Below are 21,623 nucleotides of genomic sequence, written 5' to 3'. Positions count from 1 at the left end.
TTCTTCAGCTCATGGAGGTGCTGGGAGTGGAACGTGGACCTTGCACATACTAAGTATATGTTCTCCCCTTTGAGTTCATTACCCCAATATATATTTTTAAACTGTGAAGTTTTCTATGATTTCACCCTGATACTAATGTTTTGATTAGTTGTTTTGATTAGTTGTTGTTTGGGGACCATACTTAGTGGTACTCAGGAGTTACTGCTATTTCTGCACTCAGGAATCACACCTGGTGGTGCTCAGGGGACCATATGGGATACCGGGAACTGAACCTGGGTCCACCACAAGCAAGGCAAGTGCTCTTCCTGCTGTACTATCGCTCCAGCCCTTTGATTATTTGAACAGGCTTACTGTTCAAATAATTTTTTGTGGAGTTGGACCCGAGACCCTGTTCCTGAGCAAGGGTGTTGTGATGAAGGGCCCTGCGGTGTCCAGGGAAGGGGGGCTCTGGGTCTCATACCTGGCCTCAGTCAGAGAAGCCCTAATTGATCTTTTTCTTATAAATTGATTATTCATGTATGATTTATGTGTTCATGTAAAATTTTGCTAAGAAAAAAATGTTGCGTGCTAAAAGCAGTGATGGGGACTGGAGCAACAGTACAGAGGATAGAGCACTTGCCTTGAATGCAGCTGACCCGGGTTCGATCTCCAGCATCCCACATGGTCCCCTGAGTCTACCAGGAGTGATCACTGACTGCAGAGCCAGGGGTAAGCCCTGAGCATAGCCAGATCTGGCAGAAAAAACCTCCACGAAAAATAAAGAGGGAAGCAAACAGGAGGGAAGAACCACTTGTCACGCATTTCCAGTGAAAACACAATGATAGATGCCTGCCATCCAGCGACCATCTGAGAATCCTGTTTAATATACCTCTATATACACCGTGGTTTCAATTTCTACAGTCTCACTGTAGGGACACAAACAGACAGGCACAAAGATGTGTATCTGTTAGGTACATGTGCTGTATATGTATATGCACATGTGTGAGGGAAAGCAAATTCTATCTAAGTGTTGTCACTTGATCTATAGGAACGTCTTTCTGTGCCACGGGGAACCGTGATATGTGACTCTGTGAGAGTTCCCTGCTGTGACAGGATGCAGGTCTTATCCTGCTGGCACCGTGGTCAGTCCCCAGGAAAGCTTGACATCTTCAATGGTAAGTAGCTCTGCTGCAGGCATGAAGGTGCATGGGCCAACTGCCCAGCCACTACACCCTGGCCTGGTGGCAGGAAGCACCTGGCATTCTGAGCGGGCACCTAGAAGCCAAGCATACCACCTGCTGCCAGCCCTGAACCTCGGCCCAGAGCTGTCTGGGGTCCCAACTGTCACCCCAGTCTACTCTGTTAACTGGTTCTTCTTGTTCCTGCACAACTCTGAGACTCATGGGAAGTCTTAATGTTGGGCAGGAATTCCCAGTCTGTCCTCTTAGCCCGTCCAGCTGGCCAGGCTTTGCTGGGCCACCTTTTATCTCCTGGGGAATCCTGTGGGAGTGATTTTTCTTTTCTTGTTCTTCTATTTCCTCATCTTCCTTCTTTCCTCTTTCTTTCTTTCTTTCTTTCTTTCTTTCTTTCTTTCTTTCTTTCTTTCTTTCTTTCTCCTTCCTTCTTCCCTCCCTTCCTCCCTCCTTTCTTTTCCTTCCTCCCTCCTCCCTCCCTCCCTCCTTTCCTTTCTCCCTCCCTCCCTCCTCCCTTCCTTCTTTTCTTTGGCTTTTAGCATATCTGGGGATGCTCAGGGCTTACTCCTGGAGATGCTTTGTGGTGCCACGGATTGGATCAAACTGGGGTCAGCCTCACCCCCTGTACTATCTCTCCAGCTCCTCTTCTCATTTCTTCAGGAACTGAAGGTGTTGATATAACGGGGTTGTTTAATGTTATTATCATGGAGTTCTTTAAGTGAGCAGATGCATATAAACACAACTTCAAGTTTGTGGGCAACAAAAAAAAAAAAAAAGGAAGAAAGGGTAATTATCATTCTCCTTGATACAGAGTGGTACATCTCATGCTGATTTGGTTTCTGATCTGAAAGAATGTTTCTTTGGGGCTCTTGAAGATCTAATGTCTCTTTCTCTGGTAGAGTGTGGAGCTTCCCCAGCAGTGTGATGAGACAGTATCCCTAGTTTCAGGACAGCAAGGTAAGTAAGTAAAGCCATGGGGGTCCGGGGATCCTCGGCTGGTTGCCTTAGACTCTGACGGCTGCAAAATACCAACCAAACAGCAGCCACATTTCCACGGTGTGTGAAGACATGAATGAGTTGGGCGGCCTGGTTAGGAACTTGGTGTTGATCATGAAATTGAGTTCACCTGAGACATCCTGCCTCATAGATGCTGCTGTCCCCCCGCCCCTCCACTCCCCTCTGACACCCTTATTTGGCAAACAATCATGCTCAACCAGACTCCTGGCCTGACCTATGTGTGCAGGGAGCGGGAGATCGGTTTTCAAGAGTAGTTTTCTAATGTAACTTCAATAGCATATTGCAATATAATATGATAATTACCACTTTTTAGAGAAAGAAAAACAAGTTAATAATCCTGCACCTACATATCATGTGACTCTTTTGTTTGTTTGCGAGTCCCAGAGTGTGGGGACGCTCTTGAGGGGCTGGTAGGGGACACTGGGAGGCAGGGGGCTGCTGAAGGCGGAAGGAAGACCCCTAACACAGGGGGACCCCGCTGTGAGCTACCACTTCTCTGTCTTTCATTTGAGTGGCGGCTTCTCCTGGTCTTTGGGTTTCGAAGTTTAGAGTCCCCCCCACTCTGTGGGCCTGGGTCCCATTTCTGCTCTCCCTGAGTGCAGATACATGTATCAAATTCTGGCTGAAAATCAGCTGTCTTCTCAGTTTTCAGAAGATGGCCCTCCTATTCCCTCCATAAGCTCCTTTGGTCTTTGTTCTTTGGTCCAATCTGTAAGCCATCTGCACCCTTTATTATTAAGAACATATTTACTGAGATTTCACAACTGTTTAATAGATATGTATCTTATTACATGTTTGATACACCTCATTAAACATACGATTCAATTGGTATTTATTTAACATTCAGTAAACACTGAGACCCCTCCACCTCGGTGGGGGCGGGGCCCCCAGATCAGCATCAATGCTTCCCTTTGTCCTGCAGAAGCTGCTCCTGCTGCAGCCCTGTGCTCCGTCCTTAACCCTTCAACACTCTGGCACAAATGGGCTCGGGCAACACATCAAAGTGGGGCTTGAAGCCTCTGCTGGAGCTTATGACTCGCACTTCCAGGGGCTACCAGTTTGGATGCATGCCATCTTGCCCTGGTGCCATCTCAGCAAGGATGGATTCTGGGTTCTTTGAGCTTCCCAGATCAACTCATGGGACTGGGATGTTGCAGAGAAAGAGAGGGAAAGGGAGAGGGAGGGAGGAAGGGGAGAGAGAGAGAGAGAGAGAGAGAGAGAGAGAGAGAGATAGGGAGAGAGAGAGAGAGAGTTCAGTGAGCTGGAGGACAAGTTTTGATGCTGGAGGCCCAGGTTGATCCCTGGCACCACATACCACTGCCATCCCTAACTGACTCCAGCATCTCCAGAAATGATCACGGAACACTGAGCCTAGAATAGCCACTGAGCACTGGTGGGTGTGGCCCCGCCAACCCAAACTGAACGAACCAGAAACTTAGAGTGACTTATGGTGTGGTGGTCATTACAACTCAACACGGAGAGGGATGAACCTCCCAGCAGTTCCCAGACCAGACAAGCTGTCTCACAGCCCTTCCTTTGTCTGATTTTCTAGAACCTGAGTTCAGGTATTCACCTCTTCTCATGCATCTTCTCCTGTGCTCCTTTATGTTGGTCAGAAAAATGATGCAGCATCTGAGAGCTGCCTGGATGGTGAATGACCAGAGACAAAAATGGCCCCAGATATTTCCCTTCCTTCCTTCCTTCCTTCCTTCCTTCCTTCCTTCCTTCCTTCCTTCCTTCCTTCCTTGCTTCATTCCTTCCACACACCTGGTAAAACTCAGGGGATACTTCTGCCTCTGCACTCAGGAATCACTCCTGGTGGTGCTCAGGGGACCATGGGACCACATAGGATGCTGGGGATTGAACCCAGGTTGGCTGCACACAAGGGAAATATCCTGCCCGCTGTACTATCACTGAGGTCCCAAGAGTGTTTCTTTCAATGAAACTTTCATTCCTGCCAGCTCCACTTTCTTCTAAACATAGAGCTGCAGAGACATTATTCCTTGTAAACATTGGAGCACCTCCCTGCTACGATTTCCAGGGCCCACATAGGAAGAAAGAAATTCCAGGAAGCTCGGTTAGTCCTTTGTGAGAGAAGTTTTTCCTTTTAGGAGGTCGCCTGTCTTGGTCCACAACAAATTCCAAATAGGGATGGGGTGGGGGGCATTGTCTTGGGGCCCAGAGAGACTGAACTGCTTTGGTGGGGGTCGGGTGGGGGGGGGAATGGGGAAGGGGGTGGAGCAGGAGGCAATTTAATTCTTAGTTCTTTGCCATAAATAACGGATTAAAAAGCTTAGCTGATGCTATAAATTAAAAATGTGAAACTAATTATACCAGCCCCATAAAAGCGAAACAATCAATTCATAACCCAAGTATGCAATGTGACAGCATCTACTGGGAATGACAGCTCCAGAGAAGCAGAAGGGACCCAGTAAGCTGACAAGAATCTGTCCTGCAGCCCAGAACCACAGGCCCTCATCCACGGAACAAGCAAAACAGTAGTAGCTCTGTTGTTCTCTCTACCCATTTTTCATGACAGCACTTGCAGGCATCTCTTCCCTTTCTCCACCCCTTTCCATGCAGGCCCATTACTCAAAAGAAAGGCTCACCCATCCCAACAAGCACAGCTGCAGCTCTGCCAATTCAAACCAGATGGGTCTGGGAGGCAGCTGCTGCCAAGACTATAATTCAACCGGGAATTCCTAAATGTTTCAACCAGCCATTTAATAATGTTCGAGCTCGAGTTTTCTCCCTGTTCTAAATCTATGGGTGAGGCCAGCCTGGTGGGACGGAGGCATTTCTGAGCATTCTCTATGCTGCTCATGGGTGTTTCCTTCTGTTTGACACGGACCAGACTCTGCATATCATATTCTGTCTATGCTTTCTCCACCCTCCGAGCTGGAAAGGAATCACTGTTCACAGTTCTCCATATCCTCTTTGTGTCAGGATTCTACATCGACGCCTTTTGCTTGGCTCTTTTGTGGTTCTTTCCATTAAAAGTGGAGTGTTTCCTCATCGAATTAGCGTGTGGCTCCAATAGTACGACTTGATTTCATAATTGTGTGTGTGCATACGCACATCCGATTAAGTGCATCCTTAAGAGGCACCAGCAGGACCAGAGGGATAGGAGGGAGGTGAGGTGCTTGACTTGCCCGTGCTAGAATACGTTTCCATCTCCGGCACTGCATATAGTCTCCTAAGTACTACCCGACGTCACTCCTGAGCACAGAGCCAGGAATAGTCTCCAAGGTTTGTGGGATGTTGCCCCTAAACAAACTGTCACTGTCACTATCCTCCCATTGTTCATCGATTTGCTTGAGCGGGCCCAGTAACATTGTGAGACTTGTTACTGTATTTGGCATATCGGATATGTCACGGGTAGCTTGCCAGGCTTTGCCGTGTGGGCGAGATACTTTCGGTAGCTTGCCAGGCTCTCTGAGAGGGGAGGAGGAATCAAACTCAGGTCAGCTGTGTTGGTCACATGCAATGCAAACGCCTTACCCACTGTGCTATCGCTCCAGTCCCCTAAACTAACAAAAGCCCAAAATGGGCACTGCCTTTGTCCTTGCTTTTATGTTCTGTTGGCCTTTCATGAGATGAATATGCCTTGGAGATTGACCCATCTGGAAACAAGGAGAAAAAACCTGAGAGCTGCTAAGACCAGTTGATGTCAGCCAGCAACACTGGCTCAAACTCAACCGATAGATCCATCCTGTAGGAAAATTAATTTGATGTTTCAAGACATCACTTTTTTGGGGGGAAGCTTTGTAGAGGTGGTAGCTGACCATCACGCTTCCACCCAAGTTAGCTTTCCAAGATAGATGAGATTGGTTATTTGAGTCCCTTCCTATAAGATTGTAAGTCTTGTGCTCTATGACTCCTTGACATTCTCAGGACAACTCTAAATACAGTCTCTCTCAATTCAGGTCTAACCAAGGTATCTTTTTCTGTGCAATGCCTTCCCCACCTGACCTGGTCCCATCCTCCGGATTTTCTGAATGCTCCAGTGATCTGAGGTTAGAATTCTTATTTATGCTCTACCATGATATCGCATCTATGTCCCTGCAAAGGCCATAAACTCCAGAGTCAAGAGTAAACCCCTCCATCATCACAGTCTTAGCAATCATCCCCAGAAAGTAAGTCGAATAGGCTTAGTAGTCAGGACAGCCTGACTGATTTTGATAGGAAAGTATCCACAGCCTAGAGCCGAGTGCTCTCTGCACATTTTCAAAAAAGTAACTTGGGCTCTCCAATTTCCTGGCTTGGGGTTCTTGGTTTCTGAGATGCCTGGGTTCTGGTAGAATTCTGTGGTGCAAATATCATTAAAGGTTAGGAGGATGTTCTGAAAGCAAGGCCATGGCCCACTTAAGTTCTCCCTCGGGACTTCAGCCTGATCCCTGCTCCAATGTTGACCCAGGACGATGGTCCAAACAGAGGAAGTTGGGAGTTTGATTTTCTGCGGGGCAGTTTTACCTGTCCTAATGCTGCCGTTTTCCCAGGGCTGAGTGTTGCAGATGAGTGAGGGGGAGCAGGGCTGGAGCTCTGGAACAGATCGATGGATCGATCCTCAAGGCTCCGTGTCATTTCCAGGGGATTTGCTAAAGAAGGTACTTAGGTTCCTTTTTCATTTTCCCCAACTCATTACCAGCTGCTACCTCCCTCCATCGCCACCACACCTGGAGGAGGAGCATGGGGCCATCTGACGGGGGTTGGGGGGTGTCCAGACGCCCTTCCTGCAGATGCAAACCCAGGCTCAAGCGAGACCCGCCCAGATCGGAGCCACAGGAGAAGTTTGGTTGCACTGGCCCTCGGGGGTTCGGTATTGTTTTGTTTTGTTTTTAAAAGGGCAGCCTGGCCCCGACACTAAGCAATTGATCCCTGGGCTTAACTTTTAAATTAAGACCATTGTAAATTTGGGGACTGGAGAGGACGTCGAGAGGACACCCATAATACTTTGCAAATGTCAAGTGCCTCTCCACGTTGGTTACTTTTCAAAGGTAGCTAGGTTACAATGTACCGTGGTAATGAAAAAGCCCCGTCAGGCCCACTCCACGGGGTTTTAGTCAATATACATAATATTATTGGGCTTTGCAGGGATTAAAGGTTGTTTCTCTCACAGTCTCACAATAGGCCTATTTTTTCCTAAGGAAGGCACAAAAGAAGCTTCCCTGTTTACCGAGGAGCCAGGACATTTGGGGGGCCCCAAAGCAACCCTTTGTCTACTTCCCCCTGGTGGTAGGTTTTGAAATCACTTTTAAAAAAATCTAATTTCATCGAGGGATGCCAGGATTAAAAAAAAAAGAAAGAATCAGAGATGGGTTGGTGATGGAGCTCACCCAGCGTCATTTCTCCACGTTAGGATTTTGTTGTGAGTGGAAGCTCTGAGGGTGCTCCATTGCTCCTCCCTCTCCCTTTCACTTCTCCCTTTCATAAATTCATCTTCATGAACCTCCATCGTCATTTTGGCTCCAGGGATGGCCTTATCTCTGTTTCTATACTTCTGGACGTTAGAGATAGAGCACATCAGAAAATTCTTTTGTGCGTCAGAACCATGGTCAAAGAAGACAAGGGCAATTTCTCTGGAGGTTCTGGTGGGGATGGCCAAGAGGTATCTCTAGTTTTAAAATCCCGCACCAGAGAGCAGAGATTAACTGTTCCATGTAACTCTTTGGAAGAGGAAATACAGGATTAAAGAGTAAAGTTCTGGGATGACCCAAAGAATCCTTTTATCTCTGCAAGTGCCCTCAAACTTTCTTAGAGTTACTTTGCTCTAAAAACAGCCTGTGAATATATTTAATACATGGAATCTGTTTTTTTTTTTTGCTGAAGTGTACATTAAAGTTAAAACATTAATGAATTCATGGATACATTCACATGTTCTTTAGTCCACTAATACACTCATGATGTTGTACAACCATTACTAGTATCAGTTCTAGACTTTCATCACCTCAAAGACAGTCTTGGACCCATTCCCTTCTCTTCCCAGTTCCTGACCACTATACATCTGTCTCTATGTATTTGCTTGTTTTGGGTGTTTCTATGAATGGAATCTCACAATCTGTGGTCCTTCGTGTTTGGGTGCTTTCCTATTGTCAAGATTTAATGATGCTGAATGAATGTTGATAGTTCATCTGTTGGGAGACTGAGATGTTGTAGTTCATCTCAGCACTGCATTTCTTTTTGTGGCTGAGTAATAATCCATGGTAAGTTTACACCATCTTTGTTTATCCCAGGGTTTCCTAAAGAGAGTTATTCTACCACCCAACATTTCCTTCAGGTAATGTGGGAATCAGTTGTGAGGGTAGTAGCCTTGGATATAATTCGGGGGGGGGGGGGGGTGTTACTTTCTGTTAATTTACTGGTAGGTTTCCAAGGAGCACTGAATAATTTTTTTTTCTGAAAAGAGAGCAATAGGCCAAATAAGTCTGGGACTTTCTGGTATGTCCTTTCATCTGCTGTGGTTTTGAGGTCATATCCAGTGATGCTCAGGGTTTACTTCTGGCTCTGCACTCAGGGATCACTCCTGGCAGGACTTGGGGGATCATACAGAGTGGTGGAGATTGAACCCAGGTTGGCCATATGCAAGGCAAGTGCTCTGTCCACTATGTTCTCTCTCCAGCCTCCTGCTGATGGACATTCTCTTCATGACAACATAATTTCATAGATATGACATGCAGATTATCTACATAAATATGACATGCAGATAATAGGAATAACTCTATTCCTTATTGAGTTTGTTTTTAACAAGTAATGTGAGGAATATATTTTATTCTCAGTAGTCCACCAATGTGTTCTAGCCCTAGGAGGAGGACAAATCCATGTTGCTTGATGAGCCTGAGTCCTTGTCTCCATGTGTTCTGGCTGGATAGATCAGAAAGATGGAAAGAGCCACATAAAATAGTGAATAGTGAGACAGGACCAACTCTTAGGACATGGCCAGGTTACAGCCAAGTCTCTGGAGGCCACTTGAGGACTTTTCTCCACCAGTTTTCTAGTACTGTTTTGAAAAACTGGGTAGCAAGAGATTCTGAAACAAAGAGAACAGTTTTAAGGCAGAGGGTGGAAAGTAGTGGGATGGCAGGTTGGGACTGGTCCTCTCTTTGAGTTCAAGTTATTGAAAGCTTTCCATTCTGGGCAATAGGATCCCAGGCAACCAGGCAAGATTCCCTTTAGAATTAGAACATATATTTCACATAAATAGATGAATGGCAGACCATCTGAAAAGAAAAATAAAGGTGTAGGCCTCTAATGACAAGAAAGTAAAAAAATATATAGTTACAGGTGAGACTAAAGAAAATACAATAGGGTTTGTAGGTATATAGGCTTTTGCAGAGCATTTGACGTTCTAATAGGCCAAATACAGTATGGAGTATTTTTTTTTTGAAAATTCTTAAGACTATAGACTCTTCCATGCTGCTGTGTTCATTAGGTAGTTATTGCGACACAAAAGTACTTATTCACGGGAAGTTGTGGGAGCTGAATGAGCATGACCCATACTCCACTTGCCAAATCATGTGTCTATGGGTTCACCCAGGTGAGTTGTGTTCTTATTTTTGCATATGTCTTCCAGAATTGGTCGCCCATCTTCTAATTTTCATAAACATGCCCCATAGGGAGCAAAATCCCCAAACCTTAAGAGTTTTGGGAATGGATGTCTTTGTGTGTGAGGCCTCACTAAGGGAATAAGGGGTACCAGGTATGTTAATGGGGCAAAGCTGTAGCTCTGGGAAGGAGAACTGTTATAAAAAACGAGGGAACTATTATAGATTCATTGTGTCCACCCCACAAATTGTATATTTAATTCCCAGTGTGATAGTATTAGGCAGTGGATCCTCTGGCAGATATTAGGTTAAGGGTGGCCACACGGATGGGATTAGAGCCCTCATACAGTATTCCAGAGGGAGCTGGCTTTCCCTGCTGTCCCCAGCTGTCCCCAGCTCATTGTCAGCGTATGAACCTGGAAGTGGCATCCTCACCTGAAACACTAAATTCACCAGTATCCTGATCATGTATTTACTAGCTCTATTCAGGAAAACACTTAGAATATGGCATTTTTTGTGATAGTGATCCTATTTGAATTCAGCAGGAACCCAAAGGTTGAAACCTGGACCCCACTATACCCTAAAATTCATTTGGGACAGGGAATCATAGGGACACGTGGAGACAGATAGAACCCTATAACTGTAATTGAGTTTCCATATTAGGGACTCCGAAGTTAACTCTGAAATCGCTAAAAGATTGGAGGCTCTGTTTTTTCTTTAACCAGGATTGGCGGCGGGGGGCACTTTGGGAAGTCCCGGATGAGGGTGGGGAAACCTAGAGGGAAGGTAAGAAGCTGATAGGATGTCTAAGGAAGTGACATGGCTTCTAACACTCCAAGAGCTCAGAGAGGGAGTCACCTCTGGGCATGAGTGGGATGAATGTGTAAGGCGGTCTCTGGGGAGAACTTGACATAGGCATTGAATTGGACGTGTCCTTTAGCTCTCTACTCTGTGATTTCCCCACTAGGGTCACTGACATTCAAAGTGAACAGAATATCGGAATGCCAAGAGATTATGAGATTCCTTCTGAATCAACTCAAAGTGATTAAATTATTTTTGGTGTTGTCTGGTTTTATGTATTTCTATTTAAATTCTCTGAAAACTGGTATTCCGTCTCGGACACTTCTAAGAAGATTTGACTAATAAGAACATCCCAACCCATGGCCATGACTATAACGAAAAACAGACTTTACTAGATACCTGTGCTCTAGGATGACAAAAATAGTGACATTAAAGACAAATAATTTATGAATGAAAGTAATTAGGTATGTCAGGTTGCTATCTTTGCCATGCCTTATAATATATATTATACCTAGATTATATATATATATATATATATTTCCTGCTTACTAAAGGTACATCATAATTGCAGAAAATTTTTGAGATGTAAAGCAAGCAAAAAAAGAGAATGAAAAAACTCAGAGCTATAAAATGGTGGGTAGGGCATTTGCCTTGAAGGCAGCTGGCTGACACAGGGTTCAATCCCCAGCACCTCTTTTGGTCCCTCAAGTGCACCAGGAGTGATCCCTGAGCATCAAGTCAGGAGTACGCCTTCAGCACTACTGGTTGTGGGCCTCAAACGAAAGACTCTCTCAAACCCACCCTCCCCCAAACCTCAAAATAAAACAAAAACCTATTATGCTTCTGTTCCATTACAAATTTGGTACATGTCTTTTTATAGATCTTTATAGATATAAGAATGTGTTTTATTTTTAGAGATTTTTAAAATAAATGACTATACTTTACATAAAATAACACTTTTTTTTTCTATTTTTGGGTCACACCCAGCGATGCTCAGGGGTTACTCCTGGCTCTGCATTCAGGAATTACCCCCTGGCAGTGCTCTGGGGACCATATGGGATGCCAGGGATTGAACTGGGGTCAGCCACGTACAAGGCAAATGCCCTACCCGCTGTACTATTGCTCTGGCCCAACATTTACATTTTTATAAGAATAAAGTATCCTGTTTGCTATTTTGTAACTTAAAAAATTACTTTCACTCTCTTTTATATTGTTTTCTTTAAAGATCACTTGAAAATATGTGCATTTATATTATATTTCTGCTAGATGGACAAACTATGTCTTAGTTAATATAGCTTCTAATGTGAAAGACTTAGGTAGTTTAAAATTTTTCTCTATTAAACAAAACTCTGTGGTGAACATTATATATTCTTCCTCATTTTTATTTCCCAGAAGCATCTCACATGTTTTTCTTATACCTCTATAACATCAAAAATCATGAAGTAATCACTGCTGGTTATTGTTATTTTCCAGAGGAATAAGATATTTAATCACTGTCACTGTCCTTCCGTTGTTCATCGATTTTGCTTGAGCGGGCCCAGTAACATTGTGAGACTTTTTACTGTGTTTGGCATATCGAATACGTCATGGGGAGCTTGACAGGCTTTGCCTTGTGGGAGAAATACTCTCGGTAGCTTGCCAGGCTCTCAGAGAGGGGCGGAGGAATCGAACTCGGGTCAGCCATGTTGGCTGCATGCAATGCAGACGCCCTACCCACTGTGCTATCGCTCCAGCCCAAGATATTTAATAGGTTTGAATAATCTCTCCACATAGAAATGTCATCTACTAAGATTGAGATTTCAAATTGGCAAGTGCAAAATATTTGACTTTAAAGTATTGTCTTTCCTTAAAACCTGAGAAAATGCAAACTAAAATCTGGACTTAGTAGTCCAGTATGTACATAGACTATGGAGACACTTTTCTTGTTCAAATTAGCCATGCTGGAGGGGCCAGAGTGGTAGTTTGCCTTGCATGTGGCTGACCTGGGTTCCATCCCCAGCATCCCATATGGTCCCCCAATCACTGCCAGGAGTAATTCCTGAGTGCAGAGCCAGGAGTAACCCCTGAGAATTACTGGAAGTGACCCCACCCCAAACCCCCCAAATTAAAAATTAGCAACACTGGAGCTTGCAGACCTCTTCTCTGTGGATGGATCTATTTTTTTTTGTTGGACGTGGAAGTTTCCAAGGAGGACAGAGTAATAGAGAACAGAGTTCATTGAACTCAGACAAGTCCTGTCAAGTAATCAAGAACTCCTCAAGAGTGTTTCTCTGTACCCATAACATGGTATCTTGAGTTGTGGTCCAAGGAGAAAGATAAGCTTTGGTAGAATTGTGGTCAACAGAGATTTCTTTTTTTGTTTTATTTTGTATTGTTCCATGGTGATACCCTGCTGTGTTCAAGGCTTACTCCTGCGAGTTATCAGGGGAACATATAGGATTCTGAGGATTGAACCTTGGTCAGTTATGTGCAAGGCAAATGCCCTACCTGCTGTACTATTGCTCTCATCCTACAGAGATTTCTTTTTAAGAAAAAGGACTCTGTGTTGGTTGACTGATGAAAGGCTGCACCCATCAACTAGAACTGCTTTCTCAAAGGAGTTTTATTAGGTATGTTTTTAAAATTACACACACACACACACACACACATACACACATACACATACATATTTGTAAGCAGAAGAAGCTCAAGTGTTTCAACCAAATGGTCAAAGGCTGAAATTATAAGATATATTTAGACAACAAAAAAAAACTGTAGCAAAATCAAGAATGTGAGTAACTTTATGTGAATACAGATGACTTGTGATTTCTAGAATCTCCTGATTGAAAAGCCTGAACAATTGAATGGCAGAATTTTAGGAGACAAATCTTTCTCACCCAATAAACTCAATTATGTAAGTTACATATATGCCCCAGTCCTACCAGACATTAGAGCTTAGCCCAGTCCAAGTTCAACAGGCTCAAGCACTAGATTTTGCATACAGTGAAGAAGTGACTCCTCTGCCATGAAAGCTATTTGATAAGGGACAGTTCAGGAGTTCAAAACTGTCTGAAATGTGAAGGTGAGAATGGTGGTTCATTTTGAGACCCTGAGGCTCACAAGTGCTGTGGTTTACTGCTGCTGCCCAGATCTGTGAGTGAACCTTAACTGGGGAAAAAAAGAAGCATTCAAAATCAAAATATGGTTCCTATGGAACTCATATCACACCACTGTAAACTGCAAAACTGCTAAGTGGAACCATCAGGAAGCCAGGAACCATCTGTACTTGAACCAAGACATCTCTTTATTTTTATAGAATCTGTCCTGTTCCTATACCATCAACATGGTGACTTAATATTTTTCTTTCATTGGATGACCCACTTTTAATACATTTAAACTTAGCCAATAGAGTAAATACATGAAATCATGAGATTAAGGAAAATATAAATCAAAATGACTATGAGCTATCACTTCATGCTTGTGAGACTATTCGGTCTGTATGGAAAAAGGCCAGAGACAAGTAATGGAGGTATGGAGAGGAACTCTCTTTCACTGTTGATGGAGGGCAAACTTGTTCTGCCTCTAGGACAAATAGGACAGAGCATTTTCAATAAATTAAAAATCCCGCTCTCATAAATGATCCAGCAATTTCATTCCTAGATATCTCCCCAAAGAACATAAAAATACTAATTTGAAAATATATGTGTATATCTATGTCCCTTGCAGCACTATCTTTAAAAACCAAGATTTAGAAACAACTTCAGTGCCCAACCACAGATGAAGGATTAAATAAAGCTGTGATATATATGTATATATATATATATATATATATACAAAATATATGCACACGTACAGAGAAATGCTATTCATCTATAAGAAAAGATGGAATCTTAATCTTTTCCACAGAATGGACAGAACTGGAGGGGTCATGATCTGAAGTAAGTCATAAGGAGAACAACGAATACTGATCTTATGCTTGTGAGATAAGAAGGAACAAAGCAAGGGAATAGACAGTGTCCAGCAAAAATAACTTTGAGACTCAGACCACAGGACTGAGTTTACCAAGGAAGGAGTGGGGCTGGGCTGAAAGGGTCCAGTTAACTTGCTGGGGAACATGGACCCTTTAATGGTGGATATGGGGTTGTGCCATCGTATCCCAAAATAGAGTCATTTAACTTGTAAACAAGTGTTACCACAATAAAAAATATTTAAGAGCTGAAGAGACAGTACAGTGGGTAAAGTGCTTACTGCACATGGAGCTGACCTAAGTTCGATCCCCAGCACCACATAAGAGACCCTCAGCATTGCCAGGAGTAATCCCTGAACACAGATTCAGGAGTGAGCCCTGAGCTTCACTGGGTGTGACAACCCCCTAAAGAAAACCAAAATCCCAAATCATAAACAAATTTTTGAAAAGAAATGTGGTATAAGATGATTCCATTTTTGAATTTATGTATAAAGAGATATGTATATATGCTTTAAATATTTTAAATATTTATGTATCTTAAGATATATATTATATTGTAAAGATATATAACATATGTCTTAAAGAAATAGGCACTGCATATATTTATATTATTTATAGAAAATAAAATATTTATAAAATACTTTGTGTTATTCTATATTTTATTATATATAAATAATATAAAGTTTATATTATTCATTATATTTATTATTTATCTCAATAAATAATATTATTTATATCAATAAATAATATTGACACTACCTCCACTACCCAGCCGCCGCCACACTCCAGGACGCTTTCCAGACCCGCGTGGCCACGACACATTATAAGACACTGAATACCCATCTTCCGGAATTGCCGTACCATATTTGATAGGGTTCACATATGGTAACACCTACGAGGGCAATTAGAGGTCGCCCCAAAAGCCTCTATCCCTCTTGGAAAGGCTGGCAAGCTACCGAGAGTATTCTGCCCGCACGGCAGAGCCTCACAAGCTATCCGTTGTGTATTCGATATGCCAAAACCAGTAATTACAATGGGTCTCATTCACCTGACCCTGAAGGCTTCACCAATATGGCAGCATTTAGAAAGATCAATAAATTATAGTACAATAATGTATTAATATAAAATTATAATATCGACAACATCAATATTATAAAAATTATAATAAATTTATATAGTAATAATTATTATATATAATTATAAATAATGATTAATATATATATAAAACCCAAGTGCGGTTTCCACATCATCATGGATTTGCATTCCACCGCCGATGAAGGACTGGTTGAAAGCAAACTCTTGTAGGATGAACTCAGCAGAGAGGCATGGCCACAGCAGAGGAGGCAATCGAGGCTGGTGTTGCTGGACAGTATCTAGGCTATGAGTGAAACCTGCTTTCAGAAGATTGGGAGGTAGGACACACAGCATTCAAGATAGTCCTTTGACTCCCTTAGAGCAGTGAGCACTGTTCTGTGGTGTTCTCCATCACGGAACCCCAGCACAAGTGAACCTTAGTCCTGACTTTGCATTGCAGTTCTATCCTGAGTAGGATCTCCTGTAGGAGGCCTGAACCTCTTGGATCTTTCCTTCTGGAAGCCCTGCAAAAATTCCTGCAGTTTTATACAGAGCCCCAGAAAACAACCTAAACCCTAAAGCACCTCGAAAACCTTAACACACCTCCCCCTAACAGAGCAATCTTCACTCCCCAAATGTTGATGTTTTAGAGGTCTAAATGACCACACTGCACTAACAACTCTGAGGCCTGCCCCCCATACCTTGAATTGCAATCTTCCTAAAAGTTAGTTGTGTTTTCCCCTTTGATCTCTTTATAGAAGTTATTCTCAGGAAATAAATAGGTAACTTAATTAAAACAAAACAAAACAAAACAAAAACACCCAAACAAAGCAGAGATACATGGGTGCCAACAGGTGGCTTCTTTTTCAAAACAGTTGTTTCCATGACAGTTAACGACACTCTGTGAACTCACTCAGGTGAGTGACTGAAATTGTGACTAAAATTGTCAGTCCCTATAGTAGGTCAGTTCCACACTCAAGACTTTTAATTTTCTTTTTGCAGCAAAGACTGGAAACCAGAGTCAAACTCCATGGCAGTAGCATGTGCAAATAAGAAAAAGATGCATGATTTAAATTTCAAGTGGGCCTGAGATGGTACAGAAGGTAAGGCCTTGCACATGGTTGACCCTGGTTTGATTCCCAGCACTGCAAATGGTTCCCTGATCACTGCTAGGAGTGACCCCTTCATACAGAGCCAGGACTAAACTCCAAGTACCACTGTATGAGGCCCCATCTCCAGCTGCTCACAAAAGAAGAAAAAGGTGTCAAGTATTGCAATTCTTATTAAAGTTATGGGTCCCTGCATAACCCACTGTGAAGCAAGTTGATTGATTCCAGGCCTGGTCCCATTTTCTCTGGCACAACACACTATCAGAGGCATCTAGGCTTCAGCCCGCACCATCAGTTGTGAGCCCCCCAAGATCACGGACCTTTTTTCCCTTTTTTGGGGGGGTCACACCTGGCATTACACAGTGTTTACTCCTGGCTCATGCACTCAGGAATTACTCCTGGTGGTTCTCAGGGGATCATATGGGATGCTGGAATTCAAACCCAGGTTGGCCGCATGCAAGGCAAACGCCCTACTTGCTGTGCTATTGCTCCAGCCCCAAAATCACGGACTTTATTTTCACCATCTTTGTTGACTGCACAGAGCACAGGTCTTGCAGCTAATGACCAATATTCTTAGCCTTCAATGATGACTTTCGTTCTTTTCATTTTGTATCCTTTCAAGTGAATTGTACTTCTCTCTCACCCTCATCCTGCAACATTTTTTCTTGATGGTGTAAGAATTCAATATGTCTGGGATAAGGCATTGCCTGTCATTGAACTGTCTATCCCATGAGGATTGGCTGGAATGGGAAAGCAGAGGAGGGGACTCGTGGCCACTAGAGCATGCCTTGGCCAATTGAGTACTTCTTACTAGAATATTCCACGAATGCTATAGGGTGGAGAAGTGATTCATCACATATATTTAAAGTTGAATTTACCGATATTTTATGGTATTGGATATTATTTCTATTAACATTTTATGCTGAAATTACAGAATGATTCGTGAGTACTGAATTTTTGATTGCTTTTACACTTGCTGGGACACTATTAAACTTGATTTACGTTAATAGCACTGGAAAAAGATATTAACAATGAAATTTCCAAAAGCACTTAGCATCTCATAATTGGAGTTAAATGACAAAAAAAATGAGGAGATAATAAAGTAAAAAGAGAAAAGGAGAGAGAAAGTTTTGACAATAGTCTTTTTAACCTGTGGTTCTTAATAAGATTTGTGCTGGATTGTTTTAGGTTAGGAAAGAACCAAATCTCCAATGAGAAGAGATGGCTGATTTATTAGAGGATTTTTATAATATCATGTAAGGTCCTTGCTCCAGGTAGAGAGCACAGAATTTACCACTTTTAAGAGAGAAAAAATTTCTGATTTTCAGAGTGGAGAAGGAACTTCAATTACCACCTTTAATCCAGTCCCCAGTGACTAGAAGATAATCTATTTTTTTTAATGAAAGAATTTGATTTAAGTCATAATTGCTGTTATTACAGGGAGGTCAACATGCAAAGTAAAGACAGAAAAGCTAAGAGAATAACAATAATAACTGTTTTAACAAATTTGGCTGTGCCTCCTTTTGTAGGGTTCTAAACTAAGAAATGCCCCTATGTCCTCCCATCTAATCACCTCAGCAATCTTATCATTCAGGCTCTATTATAACCTCTACTCTATATTGGAGGTAATGGAATGATATTCAGAGACCTTACGTGACTTTCCCACGTGGTGGCATCAGGATTTGAACCCAGCAAACCTGGTTTTTGAGTAGATCCCTAACCACTCGCTCTTTCGTTATGAATCCAGATTAGACCAGACCTGTAGGACTATGGTGCTCACCTTGGTTTGGGGATTATCCAAACATATTTTATGACCCCATTGGCATCAAGACAAGTCTGTTCATAGCATGAACATTTAATAACATTTTCATAACATTTTCCTTGATTCAAAGTTTAAGAATCCTTTAAGACTATTTCAAAAAGAAAAAAATTAAACCCATCTTTGTGGCTCCCTAAAACTGGGTCCTAGGAAGTGTGTCTACAGTGCCCCCCAGGGAAATCATGGCAGGTAGCAGGATCCAGAAGCCAGGACTAGGACAGGTGCTCATGCAATCTCCTTTCTGTGAGCAGGCAGGTGTGGTGATGGGGTGAGTGATAGGTGCTTGAAGAAAGGTACTAGGTGGTTTTCAGCTTTCTCACGTTTTTGGAAGGTTTGTGGTTTGATCCTTGCCTGGCAGCCAAAATAATAACCAACAACTAAACTTGACTCCTTCATTGAAAATTCAGCCTAAAAATGAGCAGATATTAGAGAAGGCCAGCGTCTCCAGAGACAAGACTGACGCTGTGATGAAGATTACAAGATTGTGACCTGGGCTCCCATTTGGGAACTGACTGCCTGGCAAGACAGATAAAATGCAGTCTAGTTGCTTAGCCTGTCCCCATCAGAGGTGAACATTTACTTATGTGCATTTTTCTCCAACATAGGTGAAGAGACTAGCTGGACCCATTTCACTTGGACTAAGCAAACTAGGGGACACTCTGAGAAAATGTGGAACCTCAAGTTTTGGCCTGGGCTGGAATATATCTTGAATAAAGGTAAAGAGAAAGGTTTTTTTCCCCTGAAGTTGTTGCTTGACCTTCAACCTGTATACAGAATACATTCATCCAAACTCATACAAGCACGTTGCCATATTAGAGTTCAATATCTGTCTTGTTTTATGATAAAAGATCTCTTAAGTTAGTTCTCTTAAGTTGAATTGGACCATCTGCATGAGGTCTTTGGTAGATATAACAGATGGAGTAAGATAGATATTAGATGTAGATGCCATCTTAAATTCCCCCCTTTTGGCCATGGTTTAGAAGGAAGCAGAAATACCTTCTTTGACTGAACAAGAAAAGTGTTTCAGGAGTTCATGGCCAAATGTTTTTCCTGATAGTATTTTTTTCCTGGTAGTTTTGGCCATTTAACCCATTTTAAATCATGTGATTTTACTCACTAACTGCTTTAGTTTGCAGAGCTCTTTTTTTTTTTTGCAGAGCTCTTTTAAACCAGGGAACAGAGACCAAGTATGTAGTCTTTATAGAATTCATTTGGAAACTGGGCAGTATTTACCATTAAAATGACAGAGAATGTGAATTTGGGATTCTGCTAAGATCATGGTGAACAAAAGGCACAGAGTAAAGAGGTAATTGATAAGCAAATGACGAGACGATTGAGTTGATAGATCCATGAATATATCAATGGAAAGATAGAAAAACAGATAGATGGATAATACAGACAAACGAATTAATAGAGACACAAATGGATAGACAAGTGGATGACAGATAATAGAAAGATATTCATAGATCAATACATGGCTAGAAAATGGATCGCGAGATGCACATGGATGAATAGACGAGTGGGAAACAGAATAAAAAGTTGATATATAAATGAATATAGTCAGATGAATGGATAGATAGATGCTAGAGGTTGATGAATGTTGGGATAAATTTGGAATGAAATGGTAGATAGACGCCCGGGTACAACAATGTCACTCTTGTATGTACCCTGCAGGAATGGAATACCAATGAAGATAATGACATTTCTCTTCACAGAGTGATTTTTTAAATAGTTTAACTATTTTGGGGAAGTCCAGGCTCAAGACAGGAAACATGCTAGTCTCTAGGAACCCAGAATTTTCACAATGAACATCTCCATGACAGGAAGAAAATTCTCAGGGATGATTTAGCCACTTCCAAATCATCTCCACTGGGTACAGGCATGGACCATCTGGCCCCTGTGCCACACACAGACCATGTGACGAGCTGGGTTAGGGACAACCCGCCTGCTCTCTCACATCTTTGGCAGTGTAAGAAAACATTCCTTCTTACCCCTTCTTTCATTCTGATATTCCTATGTACCTTCTTTATAGACCTACAGGGGAACAATAGTGCTGTAATTAATCCATGTCATGGGAAGATGAAGAATGGGCAGTATTTACGAGTGGGTTTGCTCTGCTGGGACAAGAGGGGACATCTCAGTCCATATGATAGAAAGTTCTCTGCTAAATGGATTGCGGAAGCTAATCAGGAACTTGAAAGGAAACAAAAATAAATAAATAAATAAAAGCACCCCCAGCTGCTGCTGCTGTGTGGGGAGCAAGCGGATATTCAGGACCAGTTGTGCTGGGATGGGATCTGGTTCTTGATGTCTGACTCGAAGGTGACCTGGTACCTTCTGTTTCTAAGCTAGGTCCTTCTGACCAGAGAAATGGCAGAGAAGAAAGAACAGAATGGCCCCAAGGCCATCTTACTCCCGAGTCACAAAACCATACTGGGTGTGGGAGAGAGGAAAGGATAGGAAATTCAAGGAGTGCAAAGTGTGTGTGTGTGTGTGTGTGTGTGTGTGTGTGTGTGTGAGTGTATGTGCCCAATAGAACTAGAAACTGTTTCTGAAATAAGGGGACACTTCCCCAGGATACATGAATATATGCTGACTTGCTCCTGGGACATGTCTTCGAGAGGCTTCCAATGCCCAGCCAGGACTGGGAGCAGGCAGGATACAGCCATCAACTGCTTGTCATTCTCTGTCACATGCCCACGTCCCCACAGATGAAAAAGTCAAAGGAAGGAGCAACAGTAGGTTCAGTGCTGTGCAATTCAGGAGACATGGAGGAAAGGCTCAATGCATGGAGAGGGGAGAAAGACAGAGAGACAGAGACAGAGAGAAATAGAGAGACAGAGAGACAGAGACAGAGAGACAGAGACAGAGACAGAGAGAGACATAGACAGAGAGACAGAGAGACATAGACAGAGAGAGACAGAGAGACAGAGACAGAGAGACATAGACAGAGAGACAGAGACAGACAGAGAGAGACAGAGAGAGGAGAGGAAGATTGGGAGGAGGAAATGGGGACATTGGTGGTGGGAAATGTACACTGGTGAGTCCAGGAGACATCAGGTGGATCTAGGAGAGATTGGGGTGGGTAGGCAGCAGAGGGATCAGCTTTGGCTACCCTTACCCTGCCTAGGTTTGTCACGAGGG

At 42.8% G+C, this 21,623-nt stretch overlaps 1 long non-coding RNA gene across 1 annotated transcript in view; it reads right to left on the bottom strand.

Moving 5' to 3' along the window:
• LOC130044068 (uncharacterized) overlaps window positions 1–21,623 on the bottom strand; it is a 188,267-nt gene that overhangs the window by 102,753 nt on the left and 63,891 nt on the right. The gene's annotated exons all lie outside the window — the stretch shown is intronic.

This window comes from Sorex fumeus, unplaced genomic scaffold (genome assembly GCF_029834395.1).
Source record: "Sorex fumeus unplaced genomic scaffold, SorFum_2.1 ptg000122l, whole genome shotgun sequence".
Lineage (NCBI taxonomy): Eukaryota > Metazoa > Chordata > Mammalia > Eulipotyphla > Soricidae > Sorex > Sorex fumeus.
The sequence above is the reverse complement of the archived record's forward strand: the minus strand, read 5'-3'. Positions and strand labels throughout refer to the sequence as shown.